This window comes from Eurosta solidaginis, chromosome 2, assembly GCF_040869045.1.
Source record: "Eurosta solidaginis isolate ZX-2024a chromosome 2, ASM4086904v1, whole genome shotgun sequence".
Classification (NCBI taxonomy): Eukaryota; Metazoa; Arthropoda; class Insecta; order Diptera; family Tephritidae; genus Eurosta; species Eurosta solidaginis.
In genome coordinates this window covers 115,234,390-115,255,283 of record NC_090320.1, presented here as the reverse complement: position 1 = coordinate 115,255,283, position 20,894 = coordinate 115,234,390, and the positions used below count along the sequence as shown (strand labels likewise).

General features: G+C 41.9%; 1 protein-coding gene and 1 non-coding gene across 2 annotated transcripts in view; both read left to right on the top strand.

Annotated features, from left to right (window-relative positions):
• Window positions 1-20,894, top strand: part of LOC137240174 (uncharacterized) — a 479,876-nt gene that overhangs the window by 363,315 nt on the left and 95,667 nt on the right. The gene's annotated exons all lie outside the window — the stretch shown is intronic.
• Window positions 7,569-7,641, top strand: TRNAK-CUU (transfer RNA lysine (anticodon CUU)). The gene has a single exon. It is a non-coding gene; the product is annotated as a tRNA-Lys (tRNA).

The window sequence follows — 20,894 nt, the reverse complement described above, 5'->3', positions numbered from 1 at the left end:
GTCATTAATAAAAAGATTAAATAATAATGCACCTAGTATACTCCCCTGTGGTACCCCAGAAGAGGCAATAAAGGGAATAGAAGACTCCCCATCAACAGTAACAACACTCCGCCTGCTGGATAAATATGAACTTAACCATAACAGAAAGGAAGAATGAAAACCAAGGCATCCTAGTTTATTAATTAGTACTCTATGGGAGACCCTATCAAAGGCTTTCGAAAAGTCAGTCTAGATACAATCTACCTGCGAACCAGCTGAAAAAGAATCAATGCAATACTCACTGAAAACAGCAAGGTTAGAAATCGTCGACCTCTCTTGAGAACCTTTCGCCTTCATTTCTGTATGGTTTTCGGGATCCCTCGGGGATCCCTTCAGCGTCATTTCGGGACTATTTCGGGATCATTTTGGGGTACCCACCGGCATCATTTCTGGATGGTTTTCGGTATTCGTCCGGGATCCCGTCGGGGTCATTTCAGGACTTTCTCGGGATCCGTCCGTGATCCCGACGGGATCATTACGGGACTATTTCGGGATCATTTGGGGTACCTACCGGTATCATTTCTGGTTGGGTTTCGGGATCCCATCGGGGTCGTTTCGGGACTTTCTCGGGATCATTTGGGGTCCCTTCCGGCATCATTTCTGGAAGGTTTTCGGAATCCGTCCGGGATCTCGTCGGGGTCATTTCAGGACTTTTTCGGGATCAGTTGGGGTACCTTCCGGCATCATTTCTAGATCGTTTTGGGTATAAGTCCGGGATCCCGTCGAGATCATTTCGGGACTTTTTCGCGAATAATACGAGATTATTTAGGGACCCTTTCGGCATCATTTCTGGATAATTTTAGGGATCCGGCTGCGATCCCGACGGGGTCATTTGGGGACTATTTCGGGATCATTTGCGGTACCTACCGGCATCATTTCTGGATGGTTTTTAGGATCCGTCCGGGATCCCGTCGGGGTCAATTCGGGACTATTTCGGGATCATTGTGGTACCTGCCGGCATCATTTCTGGATGGCTTTCGGGATCCGTCCGTTATCCCGTCGGGTCATTTCGGGACTATTTCGGGATCATTTGGGGTACCTACCGGCATCATTTCTGGATGGTTTTCGGGATACGTACGGGATCCCGTCAGGTTCATTTCGGGACTTTTTCGGGATCATTGCAGCATGTTTTCAGCATCCGTCCGAGATCCCATTAGGGCAATTTCTGGAATCTTCCGAGACTATTTCAGGATCATTTTGGGACCCTTCCACGATCATTGCTGAATGGATTTCGAGATCTGCCCGTGATCCCGTCAGGGTCATTCGGGACTTCTTCGGGACTATTTCGGGATAATTTTTGGATGGTTTTCGGGATCCGTCCGGGAGCCCGCCTGGTTCATTTCGGAACTTTTTCATGGCTAATACGGGATCATTTGGTGACCCTTTCGGAATCACTTCTGGATGGATTTCGGGATCTGTACGGGAACCCACCAGGGTAATTTCGGGACTTTTTCGGGACTATTTCGGTATCATTTGGAGACCCTTTAGGGGTCATTTCATAAGTTTTTCTGTATTATTTCGGGATCATTTGGGGGCCCTTCCTGCATCAATTCTTGGTGGTTTGTCGGATCCATCAGGGTAATTTGGGGACCCTTCCGAGGTCATTTCTGGATCCGTCCCGAATGCCGTAGGAGTAATTTCGATACTTTTTTTGTTACTTTTTCGGGATAGGTTTGGGACCCTTCCGGAATAATTTCTGGTTCCGTGCGGGATCCCATGGGGGTCATTTCCGGACTATTTCGGAATCATTTTGGGACCCTTCCGGAATCATTTCTGTATGGTTTTCGCGATACGTCGTGGATCCCCCGGTGTCATTTCGGAACTTTTTCTGGCATATGTCGGGATAATTTAGGAACCCTTCCAGAATATTTTCTGGATGGATTTTGAGATCCGTCGGGGAGCCCGTCAGGGTAATTTCGGAACTTTTTCGGGACAATTTCGGGATCATTTCGGTACCCTTCAGGGATCATTTCTTTGTGGTTCTCTGGATAACTCTTTTTAATGCGTCCTTGAGGAGACAAGGCCAGATGACGTGCAAACGGAGGGGAACATAGACACACACACGACGTGTGACCCGTTACCATCACCCCACAGAAGTTGAAGATGTCATGAAAAAAGCCAAACATTCTAAATCCATAGGTCCAGATGGAGTAGCCATACCAAAGCTACCTGACGTACGTTTTCAAGCCTGGTAAACCGGCTAACGAAGGTGAGTCATAACGAATGATATCACTCCGTTCGCCAACAGTGAAGACATTGGAAACATTACTGCTCCGTCAGTATACTGCGAATCTTCGCCTAGCCACTCATCAGCATGGTTTCCGCAAAATACATTTACAGCCGAAATGCACCAGAAACGTTATTATGGAATTCCTATGTAAAATCACCCCCTGATTCAGAAAATCAAGGTTATTTTAAATTCTATGGTAACATTTTTGAGATATTTACGAATAACCGTTTTTTCAAACACAAAAAAAAAATTGGGTCCACTTAACCAAAAAGACAACTGCGCTCTCGTACAGTTCGGACGTGTTTTTAAAACGCTCCTTCATAAATCTTTCATAAATCTATAAATCCACCGTGTTGTGAAAGTAAAAGTGCCTTTGCAATGGTAACACATTTGACAAATCGCTGACTTTTGGAAATTATCATTATTAATTCCAATTATTTAAACTTTTAATTAAAATGCCTTGTGTGTGCGGTCAAAAAGTTGATAGAAGTCAACCGAAAGTGCAGTGCGCTAAGTGCAACAATCTCTTTCACATAAATTGTGTTGATATCCGTCAGTCAGACGTCGATTTTTTATTGAACTCCCAGCAGAGTTTTTTTTGTAAAAATTGTGCTACTCAGCGTCGGAATTCCCTTCGCTCTCCTCCCCCAACTCTCATGATGGATGAAAAGGCTATTGCCAAAAATTCGAATTTGTCAGAAAGTAATTCTTTAGAATCTACGAAATCTAGGCCTGACAATGCGATAAAAAGTGACAACAGTAATAACAACGTCAACAAACAACAACCAACATTGGTATCTTTATTTAATATAATATCTTCTCTTAGAGCAGAGAATGCTCGTGTTTTTAATGTGGTCAGTGCTCTAAAAGATGACAACAAAAAACTCTCGTTAAAATTTGATAGCTTGCACTCAGCTCTACTGGCGTTTCAGCGCGATATGGTAGAAAAAGACAATACAATTGCTTCCCTCACCGCGGAAATAAATTGTTTACGCGCCTCTTTTGAAGTCGCAGTTAAACAAGTCATGAATAATGCCGATGTGTGGTACGGTAATCCCTCTCATCTGCCACCCTCAACTAATGAGAGTGCTAACATGTCAAATACTTCTAATACAACGAACGTTGTGACGTCAGTGCATGAGAATGCTCGCTCGCCTGTTGCTGTTGATGCTGCTGCTTGTGCCATTACAATCACGTCGCCTAGTGTTGTGACGTCAGTGCATGCGGATACAATAAATAATAATGTTGTGACGTCAGTGCCAGTGAGTGCCCAACCATCCGTACTATCGACAAGTGCTGCTGCTTGCACTACTAAAACTTCAACGCCTAGTGTTGTGACGTCAGTGCCTATGAATCCTCAATCATCTGTAGTATCGATTAGTGCTATCTCAAATATTAGTACTGCAGCTGCTTGCACTACTAATACAACGGTGTCCAATGCTGTGACGTTGACGCCTCAGAGTGTTATTTCAACTTCAAATAATTCTCGCAATACGTATGCATCCATAATTACGGCCGTGCCAACGACGGGTATTTCGGCTTCTTCTTCATCCACTCATGCGTCTATTAAGGATGATGGACAGGGGGCAAATGTGTCTAAAACTCGAACTAAAATGAAAAATACTAATTCTCGAATTCTTATTAGAGGATCTAACGCATCGAGCGATCTGGTGGTTGCTGATCGTTACAAATATCGTCTTTTTCGCCATCTGTAACTGAAGATAATATAATTGAATATGTGGCTAGGCAAGCTAATTTAAATAAAACCGCATTAAGTTGTACGAAGCTAGTAAAAAAAGATGTTGCGTTGGCAAATCTGAATAGAGTTAGCTTCAAGTTGGGAATTCCTGAGTCATCATTTGACAAATTGCTCAGCTCCGAAATTTGGCCGACTAATGTTACGGTGAAGCCTTTTCAGTTTTTTCGGAAGGCTCACAAAAAGCCTCCTCGCACACAGTAGGGAGAAATCGTCCCGCTAATAAAAGTAGTAACGACTTAAGGATATATTTTCACAATGTATCTGGCATGAGAACCAAGTCTGATCTTGTGTATAATTTTAGTGCGCAAATGGATTATGATATCTTTGTCTTCATCGAGACATGGCTCAATGAAAAATTTTTTAATAGTGAGTTCTTTGACCCAAATCTTTTCAATGTCTATCGCAAGGATCGGGATGCTGGGAAAACTGGTTGCATTCGCGGTGGTGGTGTTTTAATTGCTGTCAAGCGCCAGCTGCGTTCATTTTTATTTCCGCTCAACAATGACGACTCGCTACTTGACCAAATCTGCGTGTGTATAAATGGTTCTGGTTCTGGTGCGCATGGCTCCCTCTATCTGCTTGCCTCTTATGTTCCACCAGGCAGCGCATTTGATGTATACAAAGCTCATGCTGATAACATAATCTCTCTTGTTTTACGAAACCTTAATGATAACCACCTCTGCGTGCTTGGAGACTTCAACCTTTGTAATATTCACTGGTCAACAAATAATTCTAGTTATGGTCTCACACCTAATAATCTTTCTTTGAATCACGAACTGTATTTCATTGATAATTTATTGAGTCTCAATTTAAAGCAAATTAGTAAAAGTGTTAATGCCCTAAATAGATTATTGGATCTAGTATTTATAAGTGACAACATTAATTGTGAAGTCAGCGAATGCTCTAATGCAGTTATTCCCAAGGATAGGCATCACCTACCACTGGTCATTACTTGTAGTTTTTACTGTTATGCGTCGGATACTTCAGATAGCAGATTAACATTCAACTTCAATTCGTGCGATTTTCCTAGATTTAACGATTTTTTAATGGAAATAAACTGGGACGAATTACTGGAGGGACTTGATACCTCTAACTGCTTCGCCACGTTCAAATCCACTCTATTTAATCACTGTTTGGATAAAATTCCGGTAAAGCGAAAGAGGCCGTATAAACTTCCGTGGTATTCGAAAGAATTAAAAAACTGAAGAACATAAAAAATAAATATTTGCGTAACTTCAAACGGTCAAAGAATCATATATTCTTTACTAAGTACAAGCACTATTTAAAGATATTTAATCATTTGGATAAGTTTCTGTACAATAACTATATTTATAATATTGAGTCGAATATTAAATCGAATCCTAAAACTTTTTGGAACTATATAAAGTCAAAAAAAGGCGGCTCCATTGTACCCTCTGGAGTTTTCCTTGATGATCAACCTGCGCGATCTCTAAGTGAGGCAGCGAACTTATTTGCTGAGTTTTTTAAGTCAAATTTTTCTCAGGATGATAATAATAAAGCGGTTGATTTTTCATTGGATGCCGTTAGTACCCTGAACTTCGGTACGCTTACTCTCTCCTGTGAGGATGTTAGTAAGGCTATTATTATACTTAAATCCTCATCCCAAACTGACGTTGATGGTTTTTCTTCTGTCTTGTTAAAAACTGTCCAGCCTTGGTCTATCCGTTGACTCTGATTTTCAATAAATCATTATCATGTGGGACGTTCATCGATGATTGGAAGCTCACCTCGATTACGCCCGTTTTCAAATGTGGAAATAAGAACGATGTGCGTAACTATAGACCAATATCCAAGCTGTCCACAATCTCTAAAATTTTTGAGCATGCTGTGAATGCCAAGTTGAGTTTTGCTGTTAAATCCCTTATATCACCCAACCAGCACGGGTTTGTTGCTGATAGGTCCACGGTTTCAAATCTTGCTGTTTTTAGCGAATACTGTGTAGATTCTTTCTCTGCTGGACTACAGGTTGATTGCATTTACACTGACTTTTCCAAAGCTTTTGATAGAGTTCCTCACACAGTTCTGATAAAAAAATTAAGCTGTATCGGTTTTCATTCAACGTTTCTTTTGTGGATTCGTTCTTATTTAAGTAATAGACACTGCGTTGTTACCATTGATGGGAAAATGTCTAGTCCGTTCGTTGCGACTTCTGGCGTTCCCCAGGGAAGTATACTAGGCCCACTTTTATTTATATTATTTATTAATGACATCAGCAGTTGTTTTTCGTTTGCAAAGTGTTTACTTTATGCAGATGACTTAAAAATATTCTCAGCTATTAAATCGCAAGAAGATGCCATAAAGCTGCAGGATGATATAAATAAGCTTCACCAATGGTGCCTGAACTCCTGTCTCTCTTTAAATACGCAAAAATGCTTCCAAATAGTTTATTCAAAATCAACTAACAATTTCTCTACAAAATACAGTATATCTAACTGTGAACTTCAATGTGTTGACGAGATTAAAGACCTGGGTGTCGTTTTTGACAAAAGGTTTTCCTTCATTAATCACATTAACTACGTAACGTCGAAAGCATATTCTATGCTCGGATTTGTAAGGCGCAATGCTTCAAAATTCTCAGACCCCTATACCTTTAAGGTGCTCTACACGTCATACGTTAGATCTCACATTGAATATGCTGTCTTCATTTGGAGACCAAGCAACCAAACGGCCATTTGTAGAATTGAGAGAATTCAAAAAATTTTCCTTAAATATGCCCTTCGCCCGTTAAACTTTTCGGAGCCGATTCTTTCCTACTCTGCACGTCTTTTACTTTTAAGCCTCAAGTCTTTGGAAAATCGTAGATCTATACTGTGCTTGTCATTCATGTATAACGTTATTAATGGCTACATTGATTGCCCTTATTTGCTGGAAAGGATTCGATTTAATGTTCCCCAAAGATCTCTCAGAAATTCCTTTCCATTTTATTACGATTATTTCAGAACGAATTACGCTGGTAATGCTCCCATTACGCGTGCTATTCGGGAGCTTAACTCAATAAGTAATTCCGTTGCTCTTGATTTTTCTATACAAAGAGCTGAATTTATGAATATTTTGAAGTCTGCTTTCTAAGTAAACCGATTACTTTTAGGCATAAGTATTTTTTAAATTTTCCTTGTATCATAGTCTGTAAGGATTAAAATTCATAGACTTAAACAAATAAATAAATAAATAAATAAAAATAAAAATATCTCAAGAATGAATTGAGCAATTCCAACGGTTTAAAGCTTTCAAAAGGTAATAACGTTTACTATAAACTGTGCATACAACACTTTTTGCTAGGCCCTTTCAAATTTAACGAATAATCATTACATTACGTATTTTTTCAATTTTTTTTATAAAAATATGAAAAAATTTGTATTTACGAGGAAGGATCTCGAAAACTTTTTTTATTTTTTTGTGAGGACCCATATCCACCGGCTTTGGAGCCCACACATTGGAACCTATAAATATTTGTCAGAATGTTACGTGGCTGACTGTTTGGGTGGTGAGGAGCGGCGGCAAGCAGGTATGCTTGCGGGCGCCTGGCTAGCTCAGTCGGTAGAGCATGAGACTCTTAATCTCAGGGTCGTGGGTTCGGGCCCCACGTTGGGCGCCATTGTAATGTAACTGCTTGGTCCGGGGCGAGAAGGGTGGCGGTTAGGCATGGTGGTAGCCCGGCTGAGGCTCGTCGGCGTTGAGGCGCGGTTCTTGCCACCTTCCTCAACCCACAGTCACAAAAACAAAATTATAATTATCATGCCTAGGGAGAAAAACATAGGGACCTGTAGAAGATAGGGAGAAAGAAAAGGAGAAGAGAGCAAGCGGGAGAAGACCGTCCGTGTCAGGTGGAGTCATCCCACCCCTCTTGTTCATGAGGCATGAACAACCTTGAACTCCACTTTGACTCCGATAACCGAGTGGAGTTCCCTTGTCCTGACGTTCGTCTGTCTGTAATGGTCTAGTCTAAATCACCGTCCGTCAGTGGGTTGCAACACCTAACTCATTCCTAGTGTGCCACAAGGGCAACACCCACACTAACACAAAAGAAAACTTAGAGGGCCTGCATTTTTCCTAACACTGTTTCAGCCAATAAATTCGAAATAACTCATTTCCTCTTCATACAAGTTCATTTTCACAAATTCTATGTTTACTTATATCTAGTGATTTGTATTGGTAACTCTAAATTCTATTATCTCTTATCCTGGTCTAAACTCAATCAAAATAACAAAAAGGATACTGCAATTACTGCATATAATATTCCAAGTAAAAAAAAGCAAAAAAAATTTCAAATAGATAACAAGAAAATAAAATAACCCAGATAGGAACACCCTTTTACTACAATCTTTAACTCTTGCTTGCATTAAGCAATAGTTACGGTGATCAATAAAATATGTGCATACGGTTATATGGAAGGCAAAGAAACAAAAAAAATTAAGAGAGATTACAACAAACTAGATAGAGATTACCATTCATTATATATAACCATTCACGTACTCATCTCCTCACGCTCATCTGCAGTCCAGGTACCAAGGCCGTAGCAGCGGGAGCTGAAAGAAAACAGAAACAAAGAGCAAAAAAACCATATTCCATGTACTTTTGCACTATTATATACTATTACCTCATGGAACTTTCAGTTCCGGTTTGTAATAGTAAAAACACGCATGCACATTTTTTGCGATCGTGTTAATTACCAAAAGAAAAACGTTAAAAAAAATAAAATAATGGAAAAAAGTGAAAAGAATCGCGAGCTGAGTGCGAAACACGCTTTTAGTGAAACTATTGTAGTAAGTATAAAAAAATTAAATTAAAAATTAAGTGATAAAAAAAAAGTTACAAATGTGGGGAAAAAAAGGAGGTGACACGTGTGTCATGTAGTTTCACCAAGTGCGTGGAGTAGGATCCTCCTTTCACACAAAGAAAAATCGAAGCAAAAAAAAAATGAAAAGGATTTCTATATTTTTTTGTCTGGAAAACGAAGCGAAAAGAAAAATATAATGAACAAAAAATCTTTAATAGAAAGAAATTAGCAATATGTAATAAAAATCTAAAAGATTCCGGTGTACCCACGGATTAGGGTGTGAGAAAAAAAATCAAAAAAAAAACCCAAGAAGGTTCAAAAAAAAATTAGGCAAATACTTAGTAAGCACCAAAAATATTGAAATATATATAAGCAAATGAAATTATATGTAGGTATGTGCGAAAAAAAAGGAAATGTGTGTGAAGTGGTTGATACATATGTGTGTGTGTTTTTGGGTAAGTTAAATATGTATGAAATATGTGTATGCATATAAGAATGCGAAGATTCCAAAAAAAAAACTAACTTATAAGTCACCAATATTTCAGGCTTAGGGGTTAAGGGAAATTCAGGGCATAAATCTTACAATCTAAAACATAATTTTTAAACAACAAAAAACCTAAATCAATATTGTCGGTCCCCTCCGTGGTAGTTTGGTGTTGTCGTATTTGCGGCGAATTCGAATAATGTGCTGAGTGTACTCTCTACCTTTGAGATGTCTTCTCACCACAGCCCTGCTGATGTAGCCATCCACACCAGCGACCAGCTATATATAACTCACCGCTAATTGTAGTTTGTGATATGATGTGATACAACGTGAAGTGATGTGATCTGATGTGATGTGATATGTTGCGTGCTCTTGTTCGGTGTGGTGTGATGTGATGTGCAGCCCTCTCTTTGCGTGTGTTTAAGTTGTGTTTGGGGATAATAGCCTGCTAATAGCTTTGGTTGTGTTTGTGCTTACCGTGTATTTTGATGGATAGGTGGAATTGCTTGATGTTGGTTTTACTATTTCCGTGTTTGAATGTTTTGTATCAGACAGTATGTACAAATGTGGTCGTGGTGTTTTTTAGTGTTGCGTGGTTATTGTTGGTGTGGTTGTGTGGTGGTCGCCGGTGTGTTTGTGATCGGCAGGTGTGGTTGCTGGTTTGATGTTTCGTGGTTAAGGTTATGCGTGTATTTCTGAGGTTGTGGTTTTGAATGTGGATCTGCGGTGTAGTAGCTTATCTATGTTTCGGTGGTTGGTTGCAAATGCGTGTGGTTGTGAATATGGATGTATGCAATCTTTTGGTGCGGATGCGATTTTTCTTACTTTTTCCTTTTTTTTTTTGTGGTTTGGACGAGTGAGAGTGTTTTATGTTGTACTGGTGGCTTACGTGTTCGGTGTGGGTTGTTGTAGCTATTGGTGTTTGTGACTCGGTGTGGTGTCTTTTGGTGGCTGTGACGCGGTGTGGTTTGTAGTTGGTGGTTCGGGTGCCTCGCACCGTTGCTTTAAGCGAGTCTCCTTGTGGTGATGCTAAGAAAAGGAAAACCAAACAATAAAAATATGAAGCGGGGCATAACAATGTCATATATAGCATTTATAGGCCATTTCTCCGGCGAACTTTAATGTTTATCCGCCCAAACATAAATCAATTTTCTTTCAAGATCATTTTCTTTACGGAGCAGACAAACTATGAAGTTCACTTGAGAAGATGGCACTAAATTCAATATCACTTTTGGGCTAGTCGCTAAGGTAGATGTGTTTACTTACCGTTGGTGGATTTTGGTGCCTAGCACCGACGGTGGTGATTGGTTTCCTTTGGGGATTCCTTCAATGTAAACTATGGATGACAAGAGGGGAATGAGATAAATTATGCGGGCGTTAATGGAGGGTTATAGGCATGGGACTACTGTACTACTGTAGGGGATTTAGATACACGGGAGTGGTGGTGGTACTTACCGTTGCTGGTGGTGCTGGATCTGGTGTTGGCAGGAATACTATTTCTCTCTTGGATGCGGCACTTTTCACCGAACCGGTAGCTTGCGGTTTCGCACTTTGAAATTTTATCACTTTATACACTTTTAATTTAATTTTTTTTTTTTTCTTCACTTTCACTGCACTCGCGTTGTGGGCACCGTATTCAAGGCTTTGTGATCGAGAAGAACGGGATGTTGGCCCTTTTATAGACAACTTTTTCCTGTTGCCACTACCGTTTTCGGTTTACTGTCAACCCACTTTATCCCAAAGTCACTCAAAGTTCCTGGAAGGCTTCCAGCAGGTTAGCTACAACGATTGGTTCTATATTCACACACATACACATATAATACGCAGTTGCTCTGCAGACAATTGGCATTGTTATTTGCAGAGACAGTGGTGCGCGTGCGTGTAGGCGCACAGGGGCGTATGTTGTTAAACGGCTGTCGTTACAAGAACTCATTTGAGCACGTATAAATCATATTTGAATTACAAATTATACATAATTTTTCGAAACACCCTAATGTATATAACAATGGATTTATATCAGTACATATAGCATTTAAAACATATAAAACTGAATTATATAAATTGAATTTACACATATAAAATAATCATTTTTTGAATCACCCCAATATACATATAAACATTCATGACAACATCTAATTACTTCGTTTAAATAATTGTCTCTGCCCGCAAACGGTAAATATTTTGGTTGCACATTATTATAATTTTCACAGATATCCCATTGCCGGCTGGAATTCTAAACAACGATGGGAATACAGCAACACAATAAGCAACACACATAAGCTCCCATTGCAAGAGCACCAAAAACGTACAAACATACGTATACAACGAAATTTCAACCATGCACAACAGGCATTGAAGCGAACCGTTAAGGCGGACATCGCACAAAGAAGAAACAAAAAAATGTAATGTACTAGAAAGACGTCACCTCGGCATACCAACAACACAGCGTGGGTACTACGCAGCCATAAACATTACACTTGCAAGTTACTTACGAAGGGCAACCAACTCGCTGACAACAACAAGGCACAATAAGCAGGCAACAGAGGGAAATTGAAAGTAACTATGCTAACTAACTGGAGATGCGTACCAACGAACTCGCCTTCTAGGGGGCAGTCCAAGGGGAAATACTACATATGTAATTTAGAAATAAATACTTATATGCAAGTAGATAATTGAATATATGGGTAGAATAATATCGTTAAAAGTAGGATACCTTATGTAAATACATATAATAAGTAAAATTTATTGTTGCAGGATAACTGTCCACCTGCGCGTGGACAAGTATAAAAGGACGCAAATTTTGCGAATTGCCCTGTTTAGCGGTGAATGGGACTCCTGGGTTTTTCCCATCTCACGAGTTCTTCATTTTAGTAACTTTGGCGGTTTTTTCCAACTTCGTCGTTAGAGTGGTTTTGTGGTTTTTGCACCTCCGCAACCTTCAGGAAGAGCAGGGTATCTTTAAGTTTTATACTCGGTGGGGTTTTACCAACTCCACCGACTGGGAGGAAGTGGTGGTTTTCCACCTCCGCTTACTTTACGAATAGGTTGAGATTTTAGTTTAAGCGTATTCCCGGTGGGGGTTTTCCCAACCCCATCGGCGTAGAACCGACGGTGGTTTCCAACCTCCTTCGCCGTAGCTTTAAGGGTAGTTTTGCAATTGACTTGAATAAAGAGTTTATAATGTTTAAACAACAAACAGGATCATTCTCTTTAAAAGGAGAAGATAGGGATGCATCTGTCTTTCCACAGGGATCCTGGACGGACTAAGCATACCCCGGCGTAAGGAAAGGTCCGTCCAAATGGCGCCCGAGCAGGGACACTGAATATAGAGTCACATGGTAAGCAAGTAACAATACGAGGATAATCACGAGAGGAGTAAAATCAACAAGAGAATAACAGGTTGTAAAATCACAGGAAGATCACACAGGGAATTCAGGGTAGACGCGCACGATGGGAAAGATAACCTGGGTATATTACCTCAACCGTGACGACCTGGTGAAATATACCACAAAGTTTGAAGTGGAGGGCACAGGGACGGTAGAAGAGCTACGGAAATGCTTGGCGAACTTTATCCAGGCACATTGCAGCGACTCAGCGTTTGAGACACGGTTTGAAGAGCTAGCTCTTCAGCATACCCGGCCGGTCAGGCCACCAACACCAAGACCAAACAACAACGAATTAGAAGTGGCCGGCGGCAGCGCCCCCGCACCAAAAGTGATAAATCAGACGGCGAATCCAAGAGGAAGTTTGCAAACGCCGATATACGCCACGCACCAGCCGGTGTCGCACGCCAACGGCAGTGACAAGAGTGGGAAGCCTTCAAGAAGGACTTTCTAAAATTTTTCCTGAGGTCGAGGTATTTCGAGCAACTAGATGATGAGATCCGGCAACGTATGCAGCGAGCAGATGAGCAGTTTAAAGATTACGTTTTATCTTTTACAGGCACTCATGCGTCACGCTGACTACAGCGGTGAGCAGAAGCTGAACCGGATTTAAAGAAATTGTCGACGATAGTACCATCTTTACATCAAACGGAGCGTGTTCACCAGCCTAGAGGAATTGGTAGGCACGGCCGAGGACTACGAGAACATCATACGGGAGAAAGAACCGCTGAGGCCAGCGGCGAAACCTTTTGTGCCGCGACGGCCAGCCGAGCATTATCACTATATGCACGAAGATGAGAGACAAGGAGATCGGAGACCGGAGGCGCAACGACAAGCGAGTACGCCAGAGCATGCTACGATACCACACCAAGGTCCCATCGATCCACGGAACGCATGCAGGCGATGCGGGGAAAGCGGACACTACGCTCATGGGTGTCGCAACTAACGAATAGATTTCTGCTGGCAGTGTGGCCGAGTAGGTATACTAACGCGTGACTGCTGTCGTGGACAGCAGGGAAACGGGGAGAGACCCCATTGGTATCGAGGGTGGCGTCTCAACAAACCCAACCTCGTACTTAGTAAGCACGTTTAGGCAGATACTAGGGCGAATCTTGGCTGTAGTAACCCTGGATGGAGAAGAAGTCATGGCGTCAGTAGACACGGGGGCGACACGAAGTTTCATCAGCGAGAAGACAGCGGCGAAAATAGACGCACGGAGTTTCAAGAAGATATAGACACGAGTGGTGATGGGCGATGACAGCGCAGCATGGATAGCGGAGGCAGTGGACGTAGAGGTAAAATTGGGGGATCAGTGCATCACAGTGAGTTGTTAGTCTTGCCTGGGTTAGTCGACAGCGTGGTGATCGGGACAGACTATCTGGCAAAGACAAAGTTTGAGCTGAGGTTTGGCAACGAAACAATAACGCTACGAGCAGAAGAGAGAGCGCAGGAGGTAGTAACGTGTACAGCCATGATGGAGGACGAAGGTAGCGCAAGTATCGAGAAACACGTGAGGAGTGACGAGGCGGTGAGTACCTTTCTAAAGCGTGAATTACAATCAAACAACGGTATTTCCCTAAGAACCCAAAGATGCAGGAGATCATAAACAAGGAGATAGACGAGCTGATAGAGAAAGGTTGCATCGAACCATCTCACAGTGCACCAATATTTCTAGCCCGGAAGAAGAACGGCAAATGGAGACTCTGCGTTGACTATCGGCAGCTCAACGCCCGTTCAGTGCCAGATGCGTATCCACTTCCAAGAATACATATCTTGGATAGACCACGTTGCATGCATTTTATCAGCAGTCTGGACCTCAAAAATGGTTGTTAGCATATCCCGATGGAAGAATATAGCAAGAAGTATACAGCATGCACCGTGCCTGGCAGAGGGTTGTATCAATGGAAAGTGATGCCGTTCGGTCTACATTCCGCTCCGTCTACGTTTCAGCGAGGACTCGACCGTGTTATTGGACCAGATTTGGAACCAAATGCGTTTGCCTACCTGGATGATATCATGATCACCAGCACAACCTTGGAAGAGCACATAAATCACCTAGGAGAAGTATTTCGGCGGCTACGGAGGGCGAATCTTAAGATAAACCTAGAGAAATGTGAGTCTTTTAAGAAAAGTTTGAAATATCTATGCCACGTCGTCAGCGAGGAAGGAATACACACGGATTCCGACAAAGTTGCGGCTATCAAGGAGCGATTTCTGGGGATAGTTTCATGGTACCCGAGGTTCGTACCCGACTTTTCACAAGTTGCGCACACACTGACGTCAATGTTGAAGAAGGGAAGTAGGTAGAAATGGTCCGAAGAACAACAGGCGGCATTCGAAGCGTTGAAGAATGTACAAATACAAGCACCGGCACTAGCTTGCCCAGATTTTACTAAAAGATTTCGATTACATGAACGTGGTCGCAGATGCACTGTCGGGGCAGCCACTGGAGGAACAGATGGGTAGCCTTACGACACATGAAGACAGTTTGAGTTGCAAGTGGTACACGTCAAAGATGGCTGAAATAACGAGGACACCAGAGAAATTTCCGGAATACGTCATAGAGGAAGGAAGACTATACAGACGAATTGGAAGTCAAATGGATGGTGAGGAGGCGGTACCATGGAAGGTATGCGTGCCGACATTGGAGAGGCGAAGAGTGCTTAACGAGATTCACGACACACCAAGCGCAGGACACATGGGGATATGGAAATCCAACGCGCGTGCAATGATGCGGTATTACTGGCCGGGATGTTCAGGGACGTACGGAAGGACGTGCAACAGTGCCATGCATGCCAAGTCTACAAACCCAGCTAATAATGCTAAGATGCTCACGAAGATTTCAGATGAACCTTTTGCTACCGTTTGTGCAGATTTCGTTGGACCACTCCCTCGTTCGAAGCATGGTAATACAATGACATTAGTTTTCGTGGATTTATTCTCGAAATGGGTAGAGGTCATAGCAATACGAAAAGCAACGACAGAGAACCTGATAAGGGGAATGAGAGAGACGATTTGGCACGATTTGGTGCACCAAAAGTCTAATAACAGACAATGGAGCACATTTCACGAGCAGAAATTTTGAAAAGAGGCTGCCATAAAGCACCAGCTAACGGCACCATACACACCGCAAGAGAACCCAACGGAGAGAGCGAATCGTAACATCAAGAGGATGATAGCGCAATTCACTGGGAAAAGACCTGTGATGAGTTGTTGCCAGAGATGACACTAGCACTGAATACGAGCGTATGCGAGTCAACAGGCTACAGTCCAGCATTCGTGGTAAAGGGTAGGGAACCGAGGATCCTAACGCCCTCTACGATGAGCAAACATTTGGCACAGGTGAGGAGAAGGTGGCTCTCAGTGAAAAGATGGCGAAGATGAAGGTTGTGTATCAGATGGCACGTCGTAGATAACAGCAAGCATCAGCGGAGCAGGCTAGGTATTATAATTTACGTAGGAGACAGTGGCAACTGGCGGTGGGCGACTTGGTACTAGTAAAAGAGCATCAGGTGTCCAAGGCAGTGGACAACTTCGCAGCAAAGTTAGCACCAAGATACAGTGGGCCTCATCGTGTAACGAACTTCGTATCGCCCGTAGTCGTCGAACTAGACAAGATGCATAACGGCAAAAGAAGAACGGCACATATAAGCGAGCTAAAAGAATACCAGAAGAAGCAAGTCCGGAAACAGAAAGAAGCGCCCCGCCAAGCCCCGAATGGGGGCTTCACCGAAGTTCCCATCGGGGAACAAACGAGACGACCGACGACGATAGCAACAACACAACACGCACCATCATTAGCATCGTGTAGTAGAATCCTGAGCCAACATTTCATCGAGATATCCACCGAGGAACACACAGAGCAACTGGCAGTAGTAAGAGCAACGCCACGCGCGTCAACATCGCAAGCAGTCCAGGTCACGGAAGAAGATCAGATTGATTACAGCACGGTGGCGATATGTGGTTCACTAGCACTCACCAATTCAGGTGCAAATGGTTCCAGAGTCGAACACGCAGACATAAGCAACAATCAACAGGTGGTAGACGGAGACCGCAGTGGGTGGCACACAGCACAAGCGCAAGTCCCAGCCCTTGAAAACGGGATCCAGATGGCGATGAACTACGCCAACCACAATGCTATAACCTGATGACCGAATTATGCATAACATTTCATTTTAGAACAATGCCCATATCGCGAGAGATTACCCCATAAAGAACGCAAGCATTGACCGCTACAAGAAATTGAATTTTACAATGGTGACAGGAAGTCACATTGCAGCAGTTGAGGAGAGAGCATGAGGACCCTAATCCACCGGCTTTGGGGCCCACACACGCAAACCCACATTTTTCAAACTTACCTATATAAAATTTGTTTTTGAAATACCCTTATATACATATACGTTTATCATTGAATTTATATTCGTATATTGGTACATCACCATTCCGCAGCAGCAGGAGCACACAGACAGCGCAAACCAAAGCACAAAAAGAGATTCAAATATCCTGCAACAACATAATACCAGACACAGAAAATAATGATGAGCGCTGCCAGGAATAGTACCGTTAGACGATCCGCGAGGACTCCTATAAAAAGGGAGCACAACGCCGAAAATAGATCAAAAGTTTCTAAAAATGGATAAGAGCGACAGCGCAAGATACACCACAGAGAGTGCTAAGGACGGTTCACTCCGTACCCCAATCCGGCGGGAACTAAGCCAGCACAACCACCATACGACGGGGCAAGTGCCAACAGGAGAAGAAGCTACCTACGACAACGAAAGCGAAAGTAGCTACCATACGACGGGCCCAGTGCCACTAGAAGAGGAGGAAGTTGCCTACGACGGCGAGACCGACAGTCAGGGCACGGAGACGTTCGGGTATCTCAGGGGCGACGAAGACGACCCGATACTTAGCCCGAGGTACGAGACGGTGTCGGAGTGCGATTCGGTAGAATCACTTGTCGACTTGTGTAACGAAATCCAGAGCCCGAAGTACAACACTGAGGAGTACGGACACAAACCGAGGAGGGGCCGTTGTCCGGGACCCTACCTCAATCCCCATTTCCTCGGACAGCGAAGAAGAAGGCGACGAACCACCACCGAAACATCATGGCGAATTCTCCATATGCCAAGCCGACGAGGACGTTCCATCGGAACGTAGATGGTCACTCTTATCGGGTGAGAATCACTAGGACAGGCTTGGTAACAGTAACCCTGCTTGCGGCAGGTGAGGGGAGAGTGTGAGGACCCAAATCCACCGGCTTTGGAGCCCACACATTCGAACCTATAAATATTTGTCAGAACTCATTTGAGCACGTATAAATCATATTTGAATTACAAATTATACATCATTTTTCGAAACACCCTAATGTATGTTACAATGGATTTATATCAGTACATATAGCATGTAAAATATATAAAACTGAATTACATAAATTGAATTTACACATATAAAATAATCATTTTTTGAATCACCCCAATATACATATAAAAATTAATGACAACATCTAATTACTTCGTTTAAATAATTGTCTCTGCCCGCATACGGTAAATATTTTGGTTGAACATTATAATTTTCACAGATATCCCATAGCCGGCTGGAATTCTAAACAACGATGGGAATACAGCAACGCAATAAGCAACACACATAAGCTCCCATTGCAAGAGCACCAAAAACGTACAAACATACGTATACAAAGAAATTGCAATCAAGCACAACAGGCATTGAAGCGAACCGTCAAGGCGGACATCGCACAAAGAGGAAACAAAAAAATGTAATGTACTAGAAAGACGTCACCTCGGCATACCAGCAACACAGCGTGGGTACTAGGCAGTCATAAACATTACACTTGCAAGGCAAGCAACTCGTTGGCAACAACAAGGCACAATATGCAGGCAACAGAGGGAAATTGAAAATAACTATGCTAACTAACTGGAGATGCGTACCAATGAACTTGCATGCTAGGGGGCTGTCCAAGGGGAATTACTACATATGCAATTTAGAAATAAATACTTATATGCAAGTAGATAATTGAATATATGGGTAGAATAATATCGTTAAACGTAGGATACCTTATGTAAATACATATAATAAGTAAAATTTATTGTTGCAGGATAAATGTCCACCTGCGCGTGGACAAGTATAAAAGGGCGACAAATTTTGCGAATTTGAGTAGTAGCTAGCTAGGTATAGTAGCCTGCTAACGCCTTGTTTAGCGATGAAAGGGACTCCAGGGATTTTTTCCATCTCACGAGTTCTTTATTTTAATAATTTAAAGGGATTGTGGTGGTTTTTCCACCTCCGCAACCTTCAGGAAGAGCAGGGTATCTCCACCGTCTGGAAGGAAGTGGTGGTTTTCCACCTCCGCTTTCTTTACGAATAGGATGAGATTTTAGTTTAAGCGTAGTCCCGGTGGGGGTTTTCCCAACCCATCGGCGTAGAACCGACGGTGGTTTCCCACCTCCGTCGCCGTAGCTTTAAGGGTAGTTTTGCAATTGACTTGAATAAAGAGTTTATAACGTTTAAACAGCAAACAGGATATTTCTCTTTAAAAGGAGACGATAGGGACCCTGGACGGACTGAGCATACCCCGGCGTAAGGAAAAGTCCGTCACATTTTTGCATTAGAAAATGAAATTTTAAATACATGTTTACTGAAAGAAAATAAAGTAAATTAGATAAATACATAAGTGACACATTAATATATAATTTTCTTAGGCTGGATTTATCTTTAAATTCAGAACAAATTTTTTGTTTACATTTTTCTCGTTCTTGTTTGTTCGGAACTGGACGATGAATTCAGATTTAGATCTATATATTCTCATATAAATTTAAAAATTTTCATACAAATTTTTTGTTTATTGGGCAGATAAGTTTTAAAGTTAACTGAGAAAGCGGTCTTAAATATGCTTTTTTATTTACCCATTTCCGCATAGTTTTTGATTAAGTCGTTCACTACCATCTCTTAGTTAGGAATTTTGTGTTTGCCTAAAAAAGAAGTAACGACCTTTTCAAAAGAATTCCACGCTGCTGCCTTCACTGGTGACAATAGTTCTTTGAAATGGCTATTGGTCATCATTTTCCTTATTTGCGGTCCCACAAAAATCCCGTCTTTTATTTGTGCTTCGCCAACAAATGTTTTGATAAGGCCAAGCTTGAAGCGGGGCGGAAGTAGAATTATTTTTCCTTCTTTATAAGTGGGAAGTATTTTATGTTATCCTTCCCAACTTGAAACTCGATTCGTTCTGTATTTGTGTATCCACTTTGTAGACCACATAGCATTCCAAAGATCGGCACATGTTTTCCAATCATGTTCTTCGTATTTGATTAATTTGGGCAATTTTTGCATTATCTCATACGTTTCCTTCGTATTTACTGCATGCCCGCTCGGGATAGATAGCTTTGGTTGCCAATATGCAATAATACGGCCTGTAAAATTAATTCATTGCCGTCTATGAACAATCGCCACTCTTTGAATCATATGGTTCACCAAACTGTTTGAACAGACCAGCAATGCCTTTGCAGGAACAAACACTGTCCTCCTTCGTATAGTACTTGGAAAATTGTTCGGGACGAGTTCTATAATATGTTACCTTAACATCGGATGAAACAAATTTAAATTATTGCATACGAGAGGCGTGTAGTTCGGCCTTTTCCTTTGACAACTCCAAATACCTTATCCAATCACTGAGTTGTGCTTGTGACAAAGAGTTCCATTCGTTTTTCGTTTGAAACCCAGTACAACATGATGCCACGTAATCAGATACTGCTGTTGACAATAAAACTGGAGCCGGAACTAAATTTAAATTTGATTATGGCAATGTAGCTTCCGTTGAATTTAGTTCTGGTAATGACACTGTAGAAACGCTCGCATAGGTTACTTTTCTTGAGTTTTCAACCCCAAGTAATTTTGTAGTACAAATATAGCAGTCCGTTGAGTGGCAAGTTGGTTACCTCCACTTCATTGCTGTAATAAATTTCATATGTCGCGTAAATAGATAGTTTCAGAAATTAGTCAGCTATGCATTAAAGGGAGTAAATTACTAATTTTTACAACGCACCTTTTTGTTCCGGTTTCCGAAAAAATCAATTCAACTCGACATGTGGTGCACACAGTATTCGGTGTCCATGGTTTTTCATTGTTTTTAGGCTCAATTCTAAAATACTTATAGTATGTAACTTTCAAAGGATTTGAAAACACAG